We start from the raw sequence: 10,789 nt of genomic DNA, 5'->3' as shown, positions 1-10,789 counted from the left end.
TGCAACTACAGCCTGTCGTGGAGGAAGATTTAACCAAATGAATACCAGATGTGGATGCAACAAGCGAAGAAATTATATATGTGTAGAAACGTTTTTCTTGAAAAAAAAACAAAAAAAAAAACGTTTTTGCTCATAAGCCAGTCTATTCTTTTCATTTTGCTTGCTCTTTTTCCCGTCTTTTGTTGCATGAAATGAACGCAAGATGCAGGGACATAGGCTACGTCATCGATGACGTAAAATGCGAGTTCATCACGAAGTTGTGACGGTTTTAATTCCTTGTAAACGTTCAATTCTTCTTTAAATAAAATTGCATAGCAAATGAAAATCAGGTCCGTATGACTGCGGCTTTGTGGTTGGCGTGCAAATTTTTATCGTCATTCTCCATCGTGACATTTTCCCAGGTCACAAGCTTTAGCGTACCCTCACTGCAGTTCTCATCAGCCCTCATGGCAGTTCTATACTGTACTAAAGCCTAGACACACCCTTTAACGCACAAACCTTAAACAAAAGACAGCAGTATAAAATAGTGCGTGCGTGTTGGCATTCTAATGAGACTCGACATCCGACTGCTGCCTCGACCTTCTTCCGCTCATCCATTCCGACAGCGCTTTCAAACTAACTCTCATCACCGTCAGTTTATCGCCAAAGCTTTTGACAGATGCCGTGCAAAAGCGATAGATGACAAGGCTCTCATAGGGGCAAGCGTAAATAGCTACCCTTTAACTTCCAGGAAAACGGAAAACGAACAGGTCTGTCCGTTAGAGTGCTGAAGTGGTATCACATTTCCTTCTGAACTAAATTTTTTTCATGAAAAAAAGACTAAATTACTGGTGAATTATAACATACTTCTGTCTAAAGATTTTAATTATTACTTAGTTTGGTATTACTAATTGAATAAATGTATGCGCTTATAACTTTGACGGCACCTAAAAAAAGAAAAAGTGAATATTCTTGTATAATTTATATACGTGTCTGTGATTGACCTCTTGCAACTTTTGGATCCATCAACCTGACATCGAAGCGTGACGGTAAACAGTGACCACATCAAACACCAAAAAGAAAATATAAATGAGAAGCAGAAGAAGAAGAAGAAGAAAAAAAATCCTCGTCTTTAACTAGCAGAGGCACAACTTCACGGGCCGCTCGTTTCGTATAGCCGCCTCGCCGCACATTTTAAAGAAACTCTATTAACTGACCGCATAATGCATCCTTATACCGCCCATTTCAAACACGCCATCCTTTCCTGGTGCTGCATATCTTCGCATTGATCGATGGCATTACCTATGGCAAGACAGATTGATTCGGTTGACAACGGCACGCGCATAGGCTACATATCGCAACAAACGGATGTCTTATGTAAGTTGATAGAAAAACAGTAATCCCTACGTCACCCCAGGTTCACCCAAACCGAAAATAAATCAGAAAACCAAGAAGAAAAAATAGTTTGGAGAAAAAAGAAAATGAAAATACGATTATAGGAGAAATCCTATTGACATTGCAGGAAAACAGGAGAGAACATCTACGTTACTATGCCGTGCTAAATCGCATCTATGGAACAACAGTCGGAAACACAAGAGAAATAGAACAAGAAGGCTTCTTGTGGCATCAGTATAACTGTCAGCAAATGCGAGGTATAGAAGCTTGTTCCATCCGATGCGAAGCCTTTCATTCCAGTTACTTCTTTCCTTTTTCTTTTTTTAAGGATATTGTTGTATGACACACGCTTCACCATTTTCGAATGCTCTTCTAAACACGTTTCTTTCCCTCCTCTGTGCTATTCGAGTTTTCAACAAAACCATCTTGTAAACTATTGAAAATGATGCCTTTGATTCTTTTACAGACCATCGCGTGGGTAAGACACACTTGCGATTCCGGAAACCATTTAACGTAGAGACTCTCGTCACGGAAGCGAGAAAACCAGGTAGCCTATATAGATGTTATGCGTATTGCTATTGATGCAACATAGCGGGATCCATTTGCGGGAATTCCATAGGATGGAAGCACGACCTTTATGTAAACTCTGTGGGCGACATTTGCATATAGCACTGCCCGTTACATGCATCTTTTCCTGAACATGATATTTTATTTCTGGAACAGATTGACCCGCTGCATATAAGGATTCAAACCTGGCAGATTATTACGGGTTTCCTCCCACCACGTTTTTTTTTTCCAACGTACAGATTTACATTTGTAAATCCACTCGATTTTTTGTTTTTCAGAAAGGGAGACCTACAGTACTTTAATTGGATTCCGAAGGAAAGCATTATGACATTGAGTGGAAGGGGATTTATCGATATAAACTATTATCAAGCGAGTCCCTATATATCTATCTTCGTACAAATGGTGACTAGATTAAACTTACGGAAGGTCATTTCCGATCCCGTCTGGCTATTATCTATACACGTCCATCAAATTCTATGGCTGCATTACCGAACGCTATATGAATACAGTGGCATTTCAGACCTGATTTTGGCTATATAAGATGACACACGGTACACACACACGAACAAAAACCCTCGCCCTAAAAATATAAATCTTACTCAAAGTCTATATAGAACGTGATTCGGAAGTGAGTTCATTTCCTGATACACAGCACCGTTTACAGGACTATAGCGTGTTTCGGGATATAAGCCAATGCTCGTGATTTTCGATAAACCAAGCCTCGATTCTCGTGCTACTTGTGATGCCATAATGCACGTGGGGATAGAGATCGGTTAATGTTCATTCATCTTTCATGATGAGGGCAGTGCACGAGAGTCGGCACAGACACCGACAATAGTTTCTCTCCCCAATGGCGTTGGCGTTCACAGTGCTGAAGATGCATATCTTCTTTGTATTGGGCGACCCTCTTGTGCGTCTGCATGTTACGAGAAATAATACGAACAGACTGTGTGTCTGTCCGTACACAGCGCGAGGAGGGAGAAGGGTCCTTATGGCAATTCCCTTTAGAATGGATCGTAACACAAAAACAAGGTGGGGCGGTTCGATCCTTCAATGCCCGATATTTTCCCCATCTCTCAGCAAGTCTCGCATGACTACTGCTTTCATCGGCCCCACGGTTTTCTATGCACAAGCAGCATTGTATATATATATAAGAACCAGGGATAGGTTATAGAGGAACTATATAGATCGATGCAAAGTTGGGGAAGTAATTCAGTTACGACCACCACGGAAACCTTATATACATGAGAGTATAATATTGGCCGCCGTTAGGATCCACGGGGAAATCTCACCCCTCCTCAACTGCTCATATGGAACCCAAGCCACTTATATAGCTGATACTTTTCTCGCTCTCGTCATTTCTCACAGCCCACCCCTAAAGAAAGGGTCTTCCCCTCTTTTACCCGCATTGTGTATAAGCACAGGGTGGTATATGTATATACATGTTCCCTTAACGCAGAAATTCGCTTATATATTTTGATCAGAGAGAAAAGTCAGTTACGTTGACTAATAGCCGACAGACTGCTGTCGCAAATGCGTAATAAGATTGGGGTTTAGAATAAACAACACAAACAGACGGAGCACATAAGCCTCAGCGAAAAGGGTTTTCTTTATGTGTGATGCAATGGCTCGGGACCTCATTTCGGCTCTTTGATTTATGCGCAACCTGGGTAGCATTTTCTTTTGCTTTTCATTCTTTCAAACGAAATTTCAATCACCATAAAAATGCAGATGACATTAAAACCTATTGAACTATTAAACTGTAGTATATACTACATCTACAGGGATTCTAATATAGTCAAAATCAAACACGAAGTGTGGCAAATAAGCAAGTTAACGAACGCCTTTTGATTTTATACTTTTCCCTCATTCACAATTCTCTTTTATTCTCCTCGTCTGCTAATGTCCGAGAAACAAATGTTAAAGAATCTCCAAGTCTATAATAAATCTTAAAGGCATCAAGCCACGGAAGGAGAGTCTAGAGACATGGCAACACGAATAAACAACACGCGTGCCTGTTGATAACTATCGTTGGTTTGTTGTTGTTGTTTTTTAAATCTTTTCTTTGACTTGTTTTCTCAAGTTTTTATTTTTATATCCGGGCGTGACTTGTCTACTTGGCCAACGTATATACCAATGTGGCAATCCTCTTTTTTTCTTTGCTTATTATTACGCAATTGACCTCAACTGTCTTATCGGCTTTTCAAAAGTATACCATTTTGGTTGATGTGGATATGGATTTCTTTTGTCCTCCTCCCAAAGCTATCAGCACTCCTTTCCACTATGTTCACCCAATTACGAACATCGGCCAGACAGCTGCCAGACAATAGTCTCGGCCACTCTTTACAAATTAACTCTTAAAATAAAAAGCGAAAATAAGAAAAGAAAGTCACGTTCATTTTTCGAATGGTTGGCAGTTTTCTAGTTCACGCAATGCGCACATATTTCTTAATCGATTATATATGAGTAACTCAACCAATGAAAAAATAACGAGACTATTATTCCCAATTAATTTTATATTTTTCTATCTTGTTCAGACTCGTACGTATAGACTCTCGTCTGTTTCATTTTAACGATTCACAGGGGCAGGGCTACATCTCTTTCCTTGACGTTTGCGGAAATTTTCCGCCTTTAGGTCACTAAAAAAAAAATTACGAGTAGCAAGAAATGAGAAGAGAAAAGAAAGTGATGAAAAAAACAAAAACAGGGAAGATAAGGACAAAAAGACAAAGGGTAAAAAAAAAAGGAAATAATAGACTTTGATATGAGAGAAAATGCATGTGGATTAAAAAACAGACGCCCTGCCGGGAGCGGTGATTGGGTCGTTCCATTGGAAATCTACCTGTGGCCAAAAAAAAACAGATGAAACTGAGCGCAACAATTGCCGTTGGAAAGGAAAAAAAAACAAAGGGAAATGGTGTCGGACGTTGTCGGGACCGACAAGAGAACCGACGACAAACGCGATAATCACAACAACAACAAAAAAACACGGGAAAAGATCAAAGATCACCTTGAATCTATTCAGTTTAGTCATCATCTTCTCCAGTTCTTATATTCTTTTGATTCTCTTTCAACTCTTTTTATTCTCGTGTTTTTTTTTTTTTTGGTTCTTTTTCACGTGATTTCACATCGTTTTTCATCGCATTTTCCATTTCATTCCGTCTTTTTTTTTCTTTCCTCCTCGCTCTTCCCCCTTCCTTTTCGCTTGATAATTTATTTGTTTCCATTTCCTTTTTCTCCGCTGTGAACAACGTAGGAAGAGCGTGAGCGCGAAGACTGAACGAAATCTGTCTGGGCTGTATAGAAAACCGGCGATAAAAGCGTTGGAACTTTTCCTCCTGTTTGTTTTTTTTTTTCATCCATCCATTCATATTAAAAAAAAAAAAAATAAACCTTTGCTTCCTATCGGCAAAAAGCAGCCAGTGACAACTTAAAAAAAAAAAAAAGACATTTTGCATATAGGAGTGTGTAAAATAGCCTCATCGTCTATTCGTCGCGTTCGTTTACACACTCTGTTGTCTCTGCCTGGGTCGTAAATAATATCCAGGAAGGCATAGACAATGTGATGTATACGGGTGAGAGAGATGAGAGTCCCGCGTTTGAATTATTGATCTCGGCGGATCGTTGGCACCGAACAGAAAGTCTTTTTTTTCCTGCTTTTCTTTCGAAACCTTTCGGCTTGACGGACTAACGAGGCATCGATTTAATAGCACTGGGAGCTGACTTCTAAAAATGCCAAAGTTTTTAAAAATGAAGATTTAAGTTGAACTATTAAAAAAAAAAATTATTCAAATGTTTCGGTTTAACATCAATGCGAGAATTTGTATATGCTGTTCGAACCCTATTTCTTTTGTCTGGGTCCTTTTAATTTTTTTTTTTTATTTCTATTTCACCCTCACGGAATCCCCGTCGTGTTTACAGAAACCTACGTATAACTCCAAACACACCGTCGTTTCTCCCAGAAGCAATTTTCCTCCGGCTCTGTTTGGGTAATAATAATAAAAGTGATACTACAAGAATGAGCCGAGACAATGAATTGAAGAAGAAAAAAAAGGGAAGCTAAATTATGAATGCATATGGACGCAGTAAGACGATGCATTAAAAAGAAAAGGTTATATCCCATTTTTTGTTGTTGTTGTTGTTGAGGGGGGTTCCTGTTTTGGTCTTTTTAAATTTCTCACCTTTTCTTTATTGCTGTTTTCTTTTGGCTTGGCGACTGTATCTTTTGTTTCTGTCTTTGGGCTTCTTGATTTTCGTGCTTTGTTTTGTTTTCTTGGGCGTTGTTCCGAGTTTTTTTTTGAATCGATGATTTTCACGACACCACAAACAATTCGCAACACCGATGGCTTATAAAGAAGAAAGAAAAGGAAAAAGATAAAACATTCAAATAATGTAAAGCCTTCAAGATTGGCTATACTCGTTCCATCTATATTATAGGGCTGCCGAGTGCGAAATAATCCAGACGCATTAGATACAGATCCGCGTGACGAATGTAGCATAAAATTACAATCTAATTACAAAGAAAGCGTCGTCCCACGCCCACCCCTCGCCCCATAGCTCCTGGCTTTGTCTGTCGTTTGATCCTTTACACACGCCTCTTTCTTATTCTTCTCCTTTGCCTGATTTATCAAGCTTCCCCCCCCCCTTTTTTTTTAAATCCATCTATTCGTGTCAGACCCCCATTTTTTGTCTTCCCCATCCTAACAATTCGGTGATATCTCACTGTCTATCCTGGAAAATCACGAAATTCAACTTGTCAACATCAATACAAGTGATTGTGTACATTTGTACACAAAAGATAACCGCAATCTAATCAATCCTCGATCGCAATCTCCTTGTCCCTCAATTGCACTAACCTTTAGAATATACATGCAGGGGTTCCGATCCTCTCCAATGGCGCAAATACACAATCCAGATGTGTTATTCAATGCTCCGGGCATGAAGTTGCAGAGTGCACACGACGAAGATATTCCAACTTTGAACGAGTTGTTTGCATCGGCATTTGTTACACCGACCCTTCAACACGATGCACCGAACTTGTCGATCGAAATTCGATTACTCAGACCCCGCGTGTCTGCGTATAGTTCTCCTTTACATGTCCACACAGATCGGTTATCACACCGTCTTTTCACGTCCCGGTCATTGCTTGTGCCCTCTAAAAAGAAAAAGGGGAAAACGACAAAACCCTTTTGCTGATGCCACGTGTCTTTTTTAGGGCGTTAACGCGGATCCACCCATTGTCTACACAGAGGCCCATAACCCTTTCTTTTTTCTTATGTTTTTTTTTTTTCCCTTTTATTATTAGATTCTTATTATTCAGAGGTCGGTAGGGGGTGCGCATTGACGGGCGGACCCTTTTTGGCCGTAGGATTTCGACACCTTGGGTTGTCTTTTTCGTTGAACGCTCCCGTTCCCTTTCGAAACTCCACCCTCAATATGTACGCACCCCTCTTCTGCATTCGTAATGAAACGTAATGTTACAATTGAATTTACATGACGACGAGATAAGAATGACAGTCCAGCTCGTTAATGTATTGGGGGTATATATAAAAGAAATCGATCCCTCCACTAACGTAAAGTGGACGTAGAGAATGTTGTCCCTGTTTAATGAAATCAGACGGGGAATTGCGGTCCGTCTAGTTGGTAACGTCAATCAAAGCACAGCGATTACGTGACCTCATTTCTTATTCATTCGACAAGAAATATTGAAAATAGATGAATAAATAAAAGGAATGTGTGATAATCACGATGATCAAAGTGCCTTGATCAGCAGGAGGAGGAAACGAAAAAATGGGGGAATTTTTGTATTTGATTGGCTCACGTTCTATATGAAAAGAATAGGGTGGGGAGGAAAGAAAAGTATGTAGATCGAAGCCTCCCTCACTTCTGGCGAGAACACCCAATCCTTTTCTCTCTCCTCTTTTTTTTCTTTTTTGAACAGGGAAATTTGATTTATTCATCAGTATGTCGAACAGATGTGTGCAAGTCCGTTGCAGACACTACTGATGTGTTGTTACGCCACAGGAGGTAATCGCACACATTTCACGGATGAGTTGGTTGGGGGGAAAAGAATGCTATACATACGTTTGTAAATAACACGAAAAATGGATTTAAAAAAAAAGGGGGGGGGAAGGTAACAACGAAGAGAAAAAGGATATTGGTGAACTTTACGTATCTTGTCTTCTATCCACAAACAATTTCGATTTTCTATTATATATTCCTTGAAAACGTTGGGTTTGAGGTGTGGGCTTCCTACGGATCAATATCCTTTGATTTTCTTGGCATGGGTTTTGTGTTTAAAAAAATGGAGAACAATAAAAACGAGGAGGGGGCAGTAAAGAAAGAAAAAAAGGGAACGTATCTCTAAAGACAAAAGGAAAAGAAGAACATCCTGGAGGCTATTATGCAAAACAAATAACAGATTCATAGACAAACAGGCATTGGGCCACACCACCTCGTTCACGAAAATGGGAAAAGAAACATTTCTTTTAACGACTGCTGATCAATTTATATTCAAATAGATTTCGAAATAAAAAGCGAAAAAAATGGGCTCTTTTCAGCAGTTTCTGTATGTTGTAGTTAATCGATGATGGTGCCGGCGATCTCCAAATCGTTGGAGAAATTGTTGGTGCTGATGGCTAACCGCTGATACATATAATAACAATAGTCCATCACTCATTTTTTTGTTCGTTCCTATTTCCCTTCTCGTTGATTTTTGGTTTTTGTTTTTTTTTCGAGATTTTTGCCTGCCCATGAGTTGTCTGCTTTCACACGCAGAGACCACCTGATGAGGACGATCGTTCATCACTCCCGACCCATTTATTGTTCAATAATTTCTACTTTGAATCCCTACATCTTCTGGTCCCCTTTTTTTAAAAAACCAACTTTTAACCACCAAAATATAGAAGATGGAAGATCTCCATTGTTCTGACAAAAACAAAACCCAAGGGCGTTGGCCCGTTCACGATTCAAAACAGTTACATTTTTACCCCATATTCCGTGAATGAATTATTTCCCTCATTTCCAGGGTATTTTTAAACGTGAGTAAAAAAACAAACAAAACATACAATTTATGGACAAACTGTGCGAATAGAGTGAGCGCTTCATTTCTTTGAATCCTTTCTCTCGGTCATGTAATTGGCACGCGCCGATACAACGAATATCTCAAACAGCATCAAGACTGTAAACAAACTGAATTCTGTTGAAGACTATATAGAATAAGGCTTCACACAATAGGGCCCTTGCGTTTTTTTTTTTATTGTTTGTATTTCATTAGACATCCGCACCGTGCGCTGCAGCAACCCCCTGATAAAAATAGAAAACAGAACCGTTTGTGATATAGGATGGAAGAGAACCTAACGGATATACACGTGTACACATAAGTTGCTATCGCTATTGACAAGCAACGTTGTTTACTTTCGATCTTTCTCCACTTCTTCCTATTTTTCCATCGCTCCCCCCTTTATCTCGCAAAGGGTTTACCTTCGTCTATTTATTTTGGGCTAGATATGTATTGTCTAAACAAAGATAGAAAGTTCTATTTCAGAAATTCATGACTACACACACAATAGGGCGATGTAAGTTTGTATATAGGCAAGCTTAAAGAGCATTTTTATTTATTAGTTTGATGTGTCAGTAGTGGTGGGCCGATATGACGCTCGTTGATGGAATAGCCAAGAGCTCCTCTCGTGTAGGTTGTCCGAACAATAGACCCGCTAATTCTCATCTGTTTTTTTTTTTCGGTTTCTTCCATTCGCTTTTGTCCCCGACTTGCAATGCGTGAATTTGTGCAGGTTAGATATTTTCCAGTCCAGCGGCTGGAATAAACGCATCAAGAGCCGTTCGTTTTTTTCTTTTTTGCCCCCACCGATCACGCGTGACCCAACTACCGAGAAGCACTGAGAATCAGATTAGATACCCGTCCACTCAGTTGCACGCAGGGCCGAAGCCACATGCTGCAACGTCTCGTCAATTCTCTTTTTCATTTATTTATTTAAGTAGCCCACCGCGTTGCGACATTCAAAACTGACCGGACTGGAAATTTCGAGAAAAGAGCAAGAAGATGATCGAATTTGTAATACATTGAAATTTATTGGAGGGTTAACCTTCGTTGAAGACATACGAGGGAGAGCGACTGACGCTGTATATCATCTGCATAAGAGGGCGCCTTAAGCTTCGGTAGTTGTTGTTTCCCACTCTCCCCCCCTTTTTTTTTTCAATTTTTGTTTTCCCTTACGTAAAAACGTAATCGGATTTAAGGCAAAAATATACACACGGTAAGTTGTGAGTCATCGACTTCCGTGGGGAGTTTGCGGGATATTAAAAAAAAAAAAAAAAGAAACGAAAGAAAAGTCAAACTGTTTTCTATTGGGGGGGTAAGCCGAGTTGATTGAATTTGCAATTCATATTCGTGGCGTCATAAATCTATTGCCGATACATATCTACATAATATTTAAGGAGATCGTCGTCCCTTTAAAACGCTTAGGGTGGGATGAATCGTGGTGTAATTTCCCATGAATTTCTCCTTCAAATATAAGAATTCATTCGTGAAATCCTTTCGCCTGTGATGTGAAACGGCCCTACCAAACGTTGTTGGAAAACAGCGCCATATTTCATCGTTGGGCGTTGCGCCTTTTTCGTTCTCTGTTTGTTCTTGTTGTTGGTTTTTCTCGTTCCGACAGATGATGTCACACGTATCTATACACACGCACAAAATATGATCACCCAACGCCATAAATAGATTTACGATTACTAAAAAAGTGTTCCAGCCGAATGGGCATTCACCAGTCGCTTGTGTTTTGTATAAACGTTGCTCGTCGTCTCTGAGAAGGAAATAAAAGAGCCGAAT

General features: G+C 39.8%; 1 long non-coding RNA gene across 1 annotated transcript; it reads right to left on the bottom strand.

Annotated features, from left to right (window-relative positions):
- Nucleotides 1–4,439: 4,439 nt before the first annotated feature.
- Nucleotides 4,440–7,189, bottom strand: LOC123474340. The gene is made up of 3 exons (XR_006648991.1): nucleotides 6,798–7,189; nucleotides 6,123–6,287; nucleotides 4,440–4,783 (listed from the first exon to the last, which is right to left on the bottom strand). It is a non-coding gene; the product is annotated as an uncharacterized LOC123474340 (long non-coding RNA).
- Nucleotides 7,190–10,789: the final 3,600 nt, after the last annotated feature.

Source organism: Daphnia magna, linkage group LG7, assembly GCF_020631705.1.
Source record: "Daphnia magna isolate NIES linkage group LG7, ASM2063170v1.1, whole genome shotgun sequence".
NCBI lineage: Eukaryota > Metazoa > Arthropoda > Branchiopoda > Diplostraca > Daphniidae > Daphnia > Daphnia magna.
This window is presented reverse-complemented; position numbering and strand designations above follow the sequence as displayed.